The sequence below is a fragment of the Dipodomys spectabilis genome, unplaced genomic scaffold (genome assembly GCF_019054845.1).
Source record: "Dipodomys spectabilis isolate Male_0828 unplaced genomic scaffold, ASM1905484v1 ptg000159l, whole genome shotgun sequence".
Lineage (NCBI taxonomy): Eukaryota > Metazoa > Chordata > Mammalia > Rodentia > Heteromyidae > Dipodomys > Dipodomys spectabilis.
In genome coordinates, this window is record NW_024870836.1 from 3185325 (window position 1) to 3198642 (window position 13318).

Here is a 13318-nt window from a genome sequence, read left to right on the forward strand (position 1 = left end):
GCTGGTGTACTGACCATGACTGATTCACGAGTTGGGCCAGGTAGGCCTTAAGTTCAAATCTCAGCCCCAAAAGATTCACCTTGATGTAGAAGCCAATCAATCCACCTGTTTTCCTGTCCTGTGAAAGTCCTGGGTCTCAGTGGGGATGGAGAATTCTATATAGGCAACTCTATAGCCACGGGAATAGGTTGTCATCCATGTCAGCACAGTTATATCTATCACCATACTCAATAAAATACACAATACATCCCTGAATAAGACACAAAATAAGAAGAATAATTACACTGAATACAAGATGCATATCTCATCTATAGGTAAAGAGAGATCCTATGATTACAAAAGGTGGGCTTGCTATTTTGTCCAGTGTTGGGGCTTCAAATTAGGCTCTGGACCAGGTCTGACATTCTAGTCTTGAAGGATGGTGAGCTTCCCCTTTCCCCAAAGTGCAACAGAGCTACCCAGACCTCAGTTCAAATCCCAGCATTGACAAAAGATTCATTCTGTTGTCAGAAGTCAGGCATTGCACGTTTCCCTCTGCTGTGAATGTCCCGTGTCTTAACTAGGATGGAGAATGCATAGACAACCCTATAACCATGGGAACAGGTTGTCATACATGTCAGCACAGTTATACCTGTCACCATACTCAGTAAAATAAACAATAACTCCATGAATTAGACACAAAGTAAGGAGAAGAGCACCGAATGCAAGATGCTGTCCACACATGTATGTAAATATAGATTCTATATCAAAATTCTGAATTTGTGACTATCTGGCCCTCCCTGGCACTCAATGTCAGGTCCTGGGAACGGCCTATCTCCTTTGTTGCTTACAGGCTGGTGTCCTCACCTTGAACCTTTCCCCAACTGGGCCTGCTAGGCTCAGAGTTCAAATTCCAACACTGCCAAAAGATGAATCCTGATGTGAGAAGCCCATCGATTCACCTGTTTTCCTGTCCTATGAAAGATCTGAGTCTCAGCTAAGATGAAGAATGCATGGGAAACCTTATAGCCAAGGAAATAGGTTGCCATCCACGTTAGCACTGTTATATCTGTCACCATTCTCAGTAAAATACACACTACTCCATGGATAAGACAGTAAATAAGGAGAAGAAGTACACCAAATGCAAGATGCTGTCCACACATGTATGTAAATATAAATCCTATGTTTAAATAATGAATTTATGACTATCATGGCCCACCCTGGGATCAATGTCAGATCTTGGGAATGGCCTAATTCCTTAGTTGCTCACAGGCTGGTGTGTTCTCCTTGAACTATTCGTTAATTGGTCTCCTGCCATTTGGAAGTGGCAGGACCAGGATTCCAAATGTGGGCTCCAGCTCTCACCACTTAAACCTCAGGATAGGGAACTCACCAGTCTGTCCAAAAACATCAGCAAGACCAATGATTAACCAGGCACCAGTGGCTCTCACCAGTCCTCCTTGATACATACAAGGCTGTTATAGGAGGATCATGGTCAAAATCACCCTAAGCAGGAAAGTCCTTGAGACCCCTGTCCAACTTGTGCCAACAAAGCCAGAAGTGGAGCGTGTGGCTCCAGTTGTAGAGGGCTAGCCTTGAGCAAAAGCAGCTCATGCACTGTGCCCAGATCCTGAGTTCATGGTCCGGGACTGGCAACAAACAGACATACAGAACAATCTGTGCAGGCATCCAGCTAAAGCAGGTCACCCTCTTTTCCCCAATTGGATTGGACAGCTTTCCCTGGGAAAGGGGCTGCTGTCATCTTGATTCTGCCAATTCTGCCTGCATCACAGGATTCCAGCCTCACCTACATTATTTCTTGGTTCTTTCTGACCAATGGGATAAAAGAATGGTGGCCACGCCCACATTCCCTGCTGCCCTATAGTACTGGGATTCCCTCTGTTGGTTGAAACCACAACCAGCAGTTGAGGAAGCTAGAGGTGGCTGAGTGGTAAGAGACTCGAGGCCTAGGAGGAGAGGCCTTGGTCAGCCCCACCACGTGCCCACCCCTGCCCCGGCCCCCTCACCACCTTCACCTCAGCACAGCGTTTCAAACTTGGTGCTGCTGGCTCAGAACTGCAGTGCCTCTTTGGAGTCCTCAGTCAAAGGTGCAATGGTGTGCTGCCAGCCATCTTGTGGCCCTGATCTAATCATGGCACCCCTGTCCTCTGCTCTGGGCCTGAGTGTCTACCATGTCTCTTCCATCGCTGCTTGCCCTACCCAGAGCAGTTTCCAATAGCTTCTCCCAGCAGCATATGTGAGTGGCCACCACATAAGCCCGTATTCCACGACCCCATATCTCCTCTCCTCCCAACCACCGTGAACCCTGCCTGTCCCATGTCCCACAGTCTGGCCAAGGCCCTGCCACAAATGCACCCAAGGGATGGGGGTAAGTGTTGGCCCGAGGATCCCACTCCCATCCCTAGCAGCCAGAGTCCCAGGAAACGGGGAGATGCAGGGTTGGGTGAGGAGTGGGCACAACAGAGCCCCTGACCTGGATTAGTGGGAGCCACACAGAGGCGTATCTGCACCCTTCCTCTCCCTGGTGGGAACCTGGTGTCTTTAGTCAGAGTTTGAGTGCAGCATGTTCACACCTGCCTTCTGGGGTCTTTTCCTTTTTACTTGGGTGGAATGTGTTGGATTATGAAGATAGACCCCCCCTTGATGTGTGAGCCCTTGTCTTCTGTGCTGGGTCACCCTTTCACTTGAAGAGGGTCCCAGAAAAACCCAGTAGGGAGGTGAGGGTTCCGGTGGTTAGAACTGATGTGAATATCTGGGAGGAACGCTCCCGCCCCAACACACACACATACAACTGGCCTGTTCCCTCCTCCCCAGCTGTCAACAGTTCTTGTGGGTGATCACATTTTCCAGCTCTGCCAGCTTCTGCTGGTGCTCCCTGTCCATTTGGTCTCCAACAAACTCAGGAGAGGCACTGCTCTGAGTTTATATGTGTGTGTGTGTGTGTGTGTGTGAGAGAGAGAGAGAGAGAGAGAAAGAGAGACAGACAGGCAGACAGACAGACAGACAGACAGAGGCAGAGACAGAGACAGAGACGGAGACAGAGACAGACATAGACAGAGAGAAAGAAAGAGAGAGACAGATCATCTATCTCCTTGTACAGCCTGATGGTGCTCAGGTGAGTGATCAGTTGGAAAATTGCAGGTGCTTCATGTTGCCCGGGCTGGCTATGAGCCATGATCTTCATGTCTCAGCCTCCTGTGTAGTTAGGATTATAGGCCTGACCTACCAGCACCTGGCTTAAGTGTAATTCTGATCTTCCTTCTTTCAATCTCTCTCCCTCATAGGAACTGATTTGACTGGGTGCTGGAGGAGGTGGCCCAGCGTCCCCAAGTGGCTGGAACCAAGGTTTACCTCTCATTCTGGAGGTGGGTTGTGGGTCAGGAGCTGTTTCACTCATTCTGTTGTACCAGGTCCATGAAGTAAGCCCCTCTGTGCCCTGGCTAGACCGTGACGATCATTCATTGTCCATCTAGCCTTACTGGACTTAGTATTTTGTTCTATGTACTTTTCTATCAAAAATTTCTATCCAAAATTATGATACATAGTCACCTAATGAAAATGTAATGCCATCTTAAGAAAGTCATTAAGGGCTCTGGGAATGTGGCTTCATGGTATGGTGATTGCCTAGCATGCATGAAACCCTGAGTTCAATTCCTCAGTACCACATAAACAGAAAAAGAAACACTGGAAGGGATGCTGTGCCTCAAGTGGGAGAGTGTTCCCCTTTAGAAAAAAAAAAAGCCGAGGAATAATTCCCTAGCCCTGAGTTTAAGTCCCAGGACTGGCAAAACAACAACAGCAACAAAAACAAAAACAACAGCAACATTTAGTTAGTAAATGAAAAAAAATAAAGAACCCATACTTGGAATATATAATTGCTCTTTCCATACTGATACCTGACAATAGTCCCTAATTCATGTACGTTACCTATATTAGGATAGTGTGTTGAAAAAATGTTTTGTTCATTAGGTCACAGCAATTAATGCCAGGAATGTGCTTAGATGTCAGGTGAAGATTAATTCTGTAAATTCAAAGATTCCAGGGTTTTGAGTGGTCACTTCTAATCAGAATGAGAAAGGGAGTCTAAGTGAGATTTGGAAACCTTCTTGGCCAGTCTTGGCACCAAAAAGGCAGAGGCTAGTTAACAGTTGTGACAGAACAGAAGGAATAACTCCAGATGGAAGGAATAAATGATAGTAACTAAGATATAGCAGAAAGTGTTCCAGGGAATCATTTTCAGTTATTGAAGAACTTGTTGTCACCTAGGAATATTCCTCGTTGCCTTTAGCATTCTAAACCTCTTAAGCTAGTTCTTAATCTCTGGGTGATAAATGTATCTCCTTCTATGCTGTTCTTTCATACATGATCTCCTTTGCTTTCTAATAATCTGTCTTTCTCTTTCTCTATGAACATTTCCTGACACAAAATACACCTACACAGATGGAAGAGGATGCTAATGCAAGGGTCTCATAGCTCATAAGTCATTAATGTAATAAAATGGAAAAAGAGGACATATTTATTGCTACCTCTATTATTCTGAAAACCTGCAATGTCACATCATTTGATTCAGATTTCCATTCTTTGTCTACTTAGTGTCATTAACTGCACTAAATGTAAATATGAGAGGGGTGCTGGTGGCTCATGCCTGTAATCCTAGCTACTCAATAGGCTGAGACCAGAGGATTGTGGTTCAAAGCCAGCCTGTTCAGGAAAGTCCATGAGACACTGATATTAATTAACCACCAGAAATCTGGAAGTACTGCTGTATCTAAAGTGGTAGAGTGCTCAATTTGACCTGAAGAGCTGAGGGACAGCACCCAGGATCAGAGTTCAAGCCCCACAACTAACAAAAAAGTGCAAATATGACTTTAAGTTTCCCCAAAAGGAATGATGACATCAACAGTAATTTTGTAAGCAGAGAAAAAAATTCCAAAATGATTCAGTGCACCTACTTTTGCTGAGTTTTTAAAGTTACGGCTTCTTTGCTGGACATATTCTCTTCTTTTAAAAATTGTCAAATATTAGCTTTATAATAAATTTCATCTTATATTTCTTGGTTTAAGACAGAAGTCCATACAGTTGATGTCACTTGGGTTTCTTAATATCTTAGTTCAAAGCCAACCCAGGCACGAGAGTCTGTCAAACCCTTATTTGTAATTAAACACCAAAAAATCCAGAAGTAAAGTTTTGGCTCAATTAGTAGAGTACTAGCTTTGGAGGTAGGTGGACAGAAAAGACAATTGATCAGTTACAGGGTCCAGCCTCTGAGTTCAAGCCCCAGAACCAGCACAAACTAAACCAACAAGCAAATAAAAGAAACCCCAGGTATTTCTTTGGGACCCTACTTAAAGGAGTACTGGTCTGAGAAGAGGCTGCTTTTGCTGATCATACTCACTGCAATCTGCTTTTTTGGAATCCTTATTGCTATGGAGAACTCAGGACCAGACTAAAGGAATTGATAACTGAATCCTACAACAAGAGAATCAGCTCAGGAGTGAAACATCCACTCATAAGACACGTTAAAGCCTCCATATCTTTGTTTCTTTGCAGTACAATACTTTTAAAACAACATTATTTCTTCTTCTTCTATGCTGGCCTTCAAATGGCACATTGTTTACTTTTGTAATACTCTCAACTAGAAGATTACAGACAAGTTTATGTAAGTAAAGAAGACACTCAAAACAGCCAGATTCCTTCAAGCCTCAAATTCTTTTCTTGTACAGTAAAAAGGAAAGCAAAAGTTCACTTGAACTTTTAAATTCCTCTATGTTCAATTCCTCTCCTGGGATCAGTTTCCACATCCATTAACAATAACTTTCACTTACTTCCAGTAACAATCTATGGTAATATGTTCTTGATCTTGTTTCTTCCATAGTATCTTTAAGCTATCAAGTGTGGCTGAGGACAGGACTATCCAGTTCAGACAGAGAACTCGAAGAAGAAAGATAAGGTTTGCAGCAGATGTAGGTGATTTATAATCTTAGACAATCTACTTAAATCTGTTGAAAATTCTCCCCTACCCCAAACTGCCCTCTTTTAAAAGCTTTGTTTGCTTTTCCCAAGACTGCCCTTCATTAACTATTTAAAATTTTGAGGGATCATATTCATACTCTCTAGAGATTGATGTTTGGTTGTGATTTTTATGTGTTTTTGCTTTTTGTGTTTTTTCACTGAATTTCAAAAGGTTGTGCAAGTGTGTTACAATTAAATATATCAAATTGTCCCATGCTCCTGGATCAGAGTCACTCCTTCTATCATTCCTACCCCTTCTCCAAGATTTAGTTCTGATTTAACACTTCCTTTATCGCATGTGTACATTGAGTATTATAGCTGTACTTTCCCCTTGTTCTATGTTTCTTTCTTTATTGTGAAAATACTGTACAGAGGGGTTACAATTACATGGGCAAGATAAGGAGTACATTTCTTATCAAGTATTGTAGCCTCCACCTTTGTTTCCCCTTCCCATCCTCCCCTCGACCCCCACACAATCTTCCTCCCCCCCCACCAAAGTTGCAATTTTTGTTTTCAACGTAAGTACTTGTACATCTCCCTTGTTCCATTTTTCATTAATTCTATGTCTTTACTATTATTCCTCTCTGGTTTCAAATTCCTAATAGTCATTCTGTTAAACTGTCTGTTGATATTTTGACAGGTTTATATACATTCCATAGAATGTCAATGCTGCATATACTTGAACTGATGTCAGCTTTTATTTCCATAATTCATTCATCTGCAATAACAATTTGCAAGTCTGGAGACGTGAAACACCTAGACATGCTGTTATTCTCATCCATTTGGAAGATTCATCTTTAGTCAACAAGAAAGTTTAAAAATGGCTTAGAATGTATTCCTAACTACAAATTTTTATAAATGGCTTTGTAAAATAGTGTGTGATTATTTAACTTAACATGGGATAATACTTTATTCTATGTATGAGTTTCGGAAAAAGAGGTAAACTAAAATTTACTACTATAGAGAAATATGATAGAAATGGAAGACAGATTTTATGTCATATCTCTGAAGAGTATCCAAATTCAAGACATAAAGTCATATTTCTTACTATGTTAGACAGATAGGGAAAACATAAAACAACATATGATAAGGCAATTATTTGTGACTTTTTAAAATGTACCTTATTAAGCGATGAAATTTAATATATTAGCTAACTTTTGGGTTTGAAATATGGGAGGCTGATCTGTTTAACACATTTCTGGAAGGTACCTACTGAACAACAAAAGTGGTGGGTTGTACTATTTCTACAGTTTAATAAATGGTGGAACCTATTTGGCATTAGTGCTGGGTAAATAAATCAACTCTATTTAACTTCCTCTCTACACATAAAAAACTTGTAATGTCACTAAGTATCATCTAATTGTCAAATGTTATTTTGGAGAATGTGATTTTAAAAAGTTTATTTGAAAAGGAATACATTTTCAGGAGATTAAATGCATGTTAACATTGGTTTGAGTGTGACAACATTTTTATAGCACAGAACCAAGTTGTACTGAAGTACCTGTGTTTTGAAGCACTAAGGAGCTTTTCAATTAATGTTTTTCTGAATTACATTTGACCTCTAAGTCAAGTTTTCCATGACTTGGTAGACCAATTATGGATCTATTTTTCCAGGAACTATTTTTTAACCAATTTATGCTGGACTGAAATCTTTCATTAATCATTAGAGGAGAGGTACTAAAAATAATCTTATGACACTTTGAGATCTTGTTCACTCATAATGGCTGGTCATCTGTAAATTGAAAATTTGAATTACAGTACATTCTCTCAGATTTGTGATCTCATCCTTCCTTTTAAGTTGCCTTGAATTTCACAATTGCTTACTGCTAATTTCTGCATCTCAAGAAATTGGGGCCCTGAAATATAGGAAATGAGAAATTGAGATGGGTCTTGAATTACTTTCTGTTTCCATGATGCATGAGAAGCAGAGTAAAATCCCTTATAGATTAGAGGAAAACATTGTTTTTTACCATGTGAATTCAGAAGATCAAGAACACTTACAAAGTATCACAAGTTTATACCGAAGACATGGTACTGATAAATTTTATATTCTAAAATATTTTCTAAACCTAATTATTCATATTCCAATTGTATTTATTGTAATAAATAAATATCAATTTGCCAAATTATCAACTAATTCTAGTAAGTTTCACTGTGTGAAATATGAAATCAGCACATATAAATATAAAATAGATAACTATGTATAATATAATAAAAAGGCACATGTTTTGCATTGTTCTGTTGTGGTTAGGGTTTCAAAGGCAACTATGTTTCAAAATATTATTCTATTTTCTCTAACTTAGTGTTTGATAGAGTTAGACCTAAAGCTTTACCATTTGTAAATTTATAGCCTAGAAGCAAGAGGAAACATGGTGATTAAAACATTAACAATTTAAGGCCTAATAATGAGGAGAAACATAGGGACTTCCACTGCAACTATGAAAATATTTGATGATAGAAAGGCAGTAGTGTAATTGCTGCATGGTTGGATGGTAGACAGGCCAGGACATTAGGTAATAAATGCATATGAACAATTTATTCTCCCCCTTGTCTTTAGCTACTTTTGAAATGGTAGGTAAAATAAACAATTATATTTTGATAAATACGTTCTAGTCTGAACAGTTCTGTCTGAAATGTTCATCTCTCTATGATCCCTTGTAACTAAGATTTGTTTTGTTCAAGTAAGACAATCTAGGGTGTCAGGGTAAGATATTCTGGTTGGTCTGCTCCTACATGGAAGAAGGGTAAAGCGTCAGGGAGATATTTGTGCCTGTAAGACCTCATTTGGGAAAATTTCAGCTGTAGAGGTTTAGAAGTAGCTCTTAAGCAAGGCTTACTTTCAATCCATTAGCTCCACAAAGGTAACTCAGTTAGATAAATAAGTACTTGAAAAAGCCATCACCTTTGGACCTAGCTATAAATTCTTGAAATTACAATCAAATCCCAAATGAAAAAGACTTAAAATAATTATTGACACAAAATATTTCAAATATGAGCAATCGACTGAACAATATAATTTTTTCCAGTATTCACAGAATTTTAGGGAAATAAGATCAATCGCATTGTTAGGAACAATAAGGTTTCCTTGTTACAAATAGGCACCCAAGGATATAAGCCTGTTTAAAGATTGCATCATTAACTACTTAAATTTAGAGGACACTACATGCTTCAGCAACACGTATACCCAAATTAAAATACAGAGATTAACATGGCACTTGCACAAGGATGATATGAAAATTTGTGAAGTATTGCATATTTTTCATTCTTCAGATTCAAGAAATGAAAAACAGTTATTAAAAAGCTGATTACAAAATTACAAATGTAATAATACATGTAATTCATATAATTAAAAGTTAGTTTGACCTCAGTGTATAAAATCTTCACCTTAGAAAGGCCTTTACATAGCATAACCTTTACAAAACTGTTGAAAATAGACAACTTTGTCACTTTCTCCAAAGAAATAAAATAGTATAAGGACCTAGGAAAAAAAGAATCTTAAACTGTTTCTATCTGGAATGCAATCTGAAAGGACATACAAATGAACCTATATATTATAAAACAATGTAGAATTTAGAGTATAACTAGGAGAGAATAAAAAAAGATTATGGACATTATACAAACATAGATTATAGAATATTTTAAAATATACTATTTTCAGACAATGACCAGAAATACTTTAGTTTCTCTACTACTCATTTCAAAAGATAAGTTAAAATTATTTCTGATTAAAAAATAACCAACTCTGCAGAAATCATTATAGATGTATATAAAAACTCTTGAATATATTTTGACATCAAATGCAGGCAATTCACTTGGAAGTATTCCACAGAATCCATGAATTTTTACAGTAAGAGATTGTTGTTGCCAGGCGCCAGTAGCCCACGCCTATAATCCTAGCTACACAAGAGGCTAAGATCTGAGGATCTTGGTTCAAAGCCAGCCCGAGCAGGAAAGTCCATGAGATTCTTATCTCCAATAAACCACTAGAAAACTGGAAGTGGAGCTGTGGTTCAAGCGGTAGAGCACTCTCTTTCAGCCGAAGAGGGCAGGGATAGCACCCAGGCCCAGAGTTCAAGCCCCACAACCAACCAAAAACAACAACAACAACAGCAACGAGATTTCTTTTATTTAGATTGTGAAAATATTTTGTATGGACATAAAAGGATGGACTGTCATTTTTGAAATTTAAGAAACTTAACCAAACCATTAGGACTGAGGAGAACAATTTGTACAGCCTTCCACAACTTCAAAGATGTAGTGATACATACTTTTCCGTTTGGCCATATCAAATGCAGTTTTTTCCAAGTTGTTCTTCAGGCCTGGATTGACATAAGGGTTCAACAGAAGTAGATCCAAAGTATCTTTGCTATCTCAATACTCAGCATCAAGATGCAAGTTGGTCAAGAGGCCTTTAGTTTTGGCATTGGTATCTGCATCATGATGAAGTGAAAAAGAAGCCACAATGGTATTATTCCAGATATATGCATTGTGCTGGGGTGTCCAGCCATCTACAGTTACTGCATCTGCCGCTGAGCCATCAACTCATGGACAATGTCTAAGTGTCCACTGTAGGCTTCCTGATGAAGTTGGGTATATTCATCGTCATCCCTAGTATTCACATGAGTGGCCTTTTAGGAAAGTAGTCTCCACACTGTAGTAAGCTGATTATTTTCAGCAGCCCAAAGAAAAAATTTGTTTCGATCCTTCTCCATTTAATTCTTGCAATTGATATCATTCCTCACTTGTTCATCTTATTCCTCATTTTCATCATAATTGCCTAACCAGAGACTTTGAATGCCAATGGGAATAAGGTGTCCATGTATTTCCCTACATAGATTGAACTGGTCAGAAATATCCAGTGAATTTTCTGCATGTTTTTTCACCATGATTTCTATTCTCTTTTTCCATTATTACTACTCAAAATTATTCTAACTTGAGAGTAGGGAATTTATGGAGAGCAGAGGAAAAATGTTCCTCAATATTCAAAGGTACAGACTCAAAGTGAGGACCATGGGTGTCTTTAAGTGCAGCTTATTCTAGGAATTAGAAAATATGAAATAATGACTTCTATAAAAATGATCTGGGAAATGTCAGAGCAGAAAGTGAAATGAAGAAACCAAAAACATAAAAGCAAAATAAATTAGGATAATTATGTAGCAATAATATCATGCTGATTCTGAACTGCTCTTTGTTTGTTTGTTTTTGGGTCCGGGGGTGGGGCCTGAACTCTGGGCTTGGGCACTGTCCCTCAGCTCAAGGCTAGCGCTCTACCACTTGAGCCATAGTGCCACTTCCGGCTTTTTTCTTTTTGCTTATGTGATGCTGAGGAATAGAACCCAAGGCCTCAGGCATGTAAGGCAAGCGCTCTACCACTGAGCCACCTTCCCAGCCCGATCTATTGTTTTGATTATATTCTCTAAGAAGAAAAAGTGAGAATAGATAGCAAAGCACTACTAATATGTTTGACTTCTCATTAAGCACCTTCAATCACCAAAATTACATGAAAACAATAGACAGGCCTACTTTATTAGATGAAAACAAGTGTCTTTAAAAGAAAAAACAAAAGAATTTAAGTAGTCATGCAAAGGACTTAGATTTTACTACAGCACTATACATTTTTTTATAATGTTGGGTAACAATAAATATTGGATCCATTAGAAAGCTCTTAAAGCTTATATGTTCAATAGTAAGTTCTCTTACACTATATCATGATATTTTTGTGTATGATCTTAAGAAGAAATTTACATTACTAACTTGAATTTCTGACAGAACAACATCATCACTGCACATCTTACTTTTATCATCTACGTTTTAAATTACTATTTAAATATGTGCATTAGATAAGCATAAAAGAATAATAGAAGCCACGCTGATGGCTCATGTCTTTAATCCTAGCTAATCAGACAGATGAAATCTTACGATTGAGGTTTGAAACCAGACCAAGAAACAAAAAGTCCAGGGGCTGGGAAGGTGGCTCAGTGGTAGAGCTCTTGCCTTGAATGCATGAAGCCCTGGGTTTGATTCCCCAGCACCACATAAGCAAAAAGAAAAAAAGGCAGAAGTGGCACAGTGGCTCAAGTGGTAGAGCGCTAGCCTTGAGCTGAAGAGCTGAGGGACAGCACACAGGCCCAGAGTTCAGGCCCCAAGACCGGACCCACACCCCCAAAAAAAGAAAAAAGTAAAAAAATCCATTAGATTCTGATTTGAAGGTAACCAGCAAAAGCTAGAAATGGTACTGTGGTACAAGCGGTAAAATGCTAGCCTTGAGAAAACTAAAACAAAAAAAACAACAAATTCTGGGACAGACCCAGGCCCTAAGTTCAAGCCTTAGTATTAGCACCAAACAAATGAATGAATTACTTAATTAAAATAAATTAAGTGGTCACATGTGTCAAGGCAAGTAAAATGTAACACCCGTGGTGACTGGATTGTGTATTATTTTGTAATGAGGTAAATTATCGTTTGTCCTAATCACTAATATTTTATTTGAACTTTTTTGTACAATAAACCCTGAATTTAGCATGCCTGTATATGTGTGTGTGTACATGTGCACACATGTGTGTATGTGTATATGTATGTGTGTGCTGTTGCAATGTTGCTTGCCAATGTGAACAAGTTAAGCCTGAAAAGATCTAACTGTGTTGCAATATTTTATTTATCAGTATCTGTCATGTCATCTCTATGGAACCACCCTTCTGTACATTTTAGTTGTCAAATAATAACATCATCATAATCAAAGCATTTACAACATTAAGTTAGATAAAAGAGACTGCTTTCAGCTCTTATTATATGTTAGGTGAGAAGATACAATCATAATTAGGTAGTAAGTTATTGTTGTAAGCTGATTGTCAGTACAAAATATGTATTTGATCTCTTAAATTGTTTATACATTTAAGATATACTCATGAAGTGGGTTTGCCTGACTTGACCAAACAAGTATTACTCTCTGGTTATTCCTGTGAAACACAAGATCGATAAATTCTTTCCAGATTTCTGTTGAAAATAACTTTCTTAGTAAGATCATATCTATTCTAAGAGATAATCAACTCCATATTACATTTGAATATCCCATCTTATTGCCCGAAAATCAGTATTGTGGATATGCTTGTTAGATATTCCTTTCAAAAACAAACAAACAAAATCATGTGTCATCTCCAAATGGTGGATGTATTTGAAGTTGTTTTGTACATGCAAAGGGATCTTCAAGAATGGCTCTTTTGTGGGATTAACTATTGCAACTTTAACAAATAAGGCTTTTTAAATATCTTTTCCAATATAAATAACATTCCAGAGCGAGTCTTAAATT

At 38.5% G+C, this 13318-nt stretch overlaps 1 pseudogene; it reads left to right on the forward strand.

Moving 5' to 3' along the window:
• The first annotated feature begins 9175 nt into the window (after nt 1–9175).
• Nucleotides 9176–9272, forward strand: LOC122119018 (annotated as a pseudogene).
• The last annotated feature ends 4046 nt before the right edge of the window (nt 9273–13318 follow it).